We start from the raw sequence: 2,348 nt of genomic DNA, 5'->3' as shown, positions 1-2,348 counted from the left end.
TATATGAATATTTTTATTTTTAATTTTAAAATTTTTTAGGTCCATCACTGTAGTGAAACTGTACTCAAATAGAATAAACTTGGAGATAGTGTGATGTTCCTAAGGCAAATAAGGCTTATAAGTTGGAAGTATTTTTTGGGTAAAATTCAACCATTTTTCAATCATAAGTCTTTTTATTTAGCTATTTATGGATAAGTCCGTCCAATGCATGTTTGACACATGTCAATGGTTATTTGGTTGTGTGAATGATTTCTCTAATTGTTTTATTTCATTTAAATTTTGAACATGTTTGATACTAAACCCACTTGACTCTTTCGACCTTTTTAAAGCATAAGAGAACCACAAAAATTTTTAAGTAATTTTTGATACAATTCTTATTTCACACGGATGCTAACTTCAATTTGCTTATTAGAGTCATTTCTTGGACTGAATTACAAAATATTTGCTTGTCAAAAAATAATTTGGTATATTTTATGAAAATACTATTAAATGATGATATACAGTAAAAATTATTTTATGATATATTATCATTTAATTGATGAAATAATTAATTTAAGTCTCTATTATATTTTTTAAAAATTAATTTAAAATATCTAATTTTTTGAGAATTAAATTTAGTGATGATGACTAAAGAAAGTATATCTTGAATTCTTGACCATTAATTCTTTAGCTAATATGGTCAAAGAAAGTGTTTAAAAGGTCATATGTACAAGTATGTCATCTCAAGGAGTTAAATGGGAGGAGATTAGATCTTCTTAATATTTTTATTAAAAAAATATAGTATGATTTTTTAAAATATATTTGATAAATAAAAAAAAGATTATGAAAAATATTAAAAGAATAAAAATTATAATTTACATCCTCAATTGAAAAAAAAAAGTTAAAAGAATTCAGTTTTTGGATACTAGAGGTAATAAGCCGATAAAGGTTGAAAAGTAAAAGTAGTCCAATTGAAAATTCAACCTTGAAAGACGTCCATTTGTGGGGGGCAAGTGGGCAACTGGCCAAGTGTGATGTGAAGGCCAATACGGCTTCCTTTCCTTTTCAAGATTCCTGTATTTATAGTTTAGTGATTTTTTTTTTTTGGGTTAATTTGTCAGTATTTTAATAAGAATCATTTTAGTATATTTATGCTGTGATAATTATAATAATTATGATATTTTAAAAATATTATTAGAATTATTATTAAAATATAAAAATCAATTTTAATAATAGTTTATAATTATTATAATTACCATAAATACAGATATACTAGCATTCACCTTTTAATAGATAGACAACGCACAAAAATGTGAGTGTGTTTTAGGATCTCAAAATAAAAACAAATTATCGATGCTTATATAGAAAAGAAGATAAATCTGTTTTGTTCATCCAGATTCCTTTTCGGAGAAAACATTAGAGAAGGGACATCCTATCTTCATCTAAGGCTTTCACTTGTGAAGTTGATAAATACAAAGTTTTAAGTTAAATTTAGACATGTTAATAATAAAAAATAAACTAAATTTTATTTGAGATATATTTATTTATTTGTTTATAAAGTTCTTTTCTTTTTTTTACTTTACAAGGTACGGCCATTTCTGAAAGAGTAGGTAAGATATAAAGAGCCTTATTATAGAGTTTACTACTTACTAGACGGTTCCTCTCGAGCTTCATAAAATAATAATAATAAGCCCCCATACCGTAATTGAACACCAAAAAAATGAAAAAGAAAAGAAAATGACTAAACCTCAATTACCTGGAGGGTGCCGTTATCATTTTTTTTTTTGTATATAGTAGGTATTATTTGTTTATTTATAAACAATCGGCAACAGAGCTTAACAAACCCTAACAACGAATTTGGGCCACCGTGTAATTTAGGAATTTTCGTGAGTTTATGTGTGATATCTTTGTTTTGTAGAGGAAATATGAGCCACTTTGAAATTTTGAGTTTCGTATCATAGTTGATACTAGCAGGAAGAAGGATTTTGAGAATGGTTTCATACTCAAAGATAAACATTTTGACCAGTTTACCAATTTTAATGTGTTATCACTTATCAGTAGTATAATTTAATATTGCTATATAATCTGAAGTTTCTAATATTGAAGAATTAAAGTTGTTCATCATTCAGAATAATAAGTCTAATTTTCAATTTAAAATATTTTTTATTTGTAATAATAAATCTACAGATAATCAGATAAATAAAACTAAGTCTTCTATTATAATTAAGGAAATTCTGTTTACCGTTAAAAAAGACAATAGACAAGAGCTTTATTTAATAGTGGGTTGCTGATTAGTAAATTAGTGCATACACATATGATTCAAACCTCTTGCGGTCTTGCCTGACAGTGAACGAATAAACAAATCAATC

This window comes from Arachis duranensis, chromosome 6 (genome assembly GCF_000817695.3).
Source record: "Arachis duranensis cultivar V14167 chromosome 6, aradu.V14167.gnm2.J7QH, whole genome shotgun sequence".
NCBI lineage: Eukaryota > Viridiplantae > Streptophyta > Magnoliopsida > Fabales > Fabaceae > Arachis > Arachis duranensis.
Note: the sequence above shows the minus strand (reverse complement) of the source record.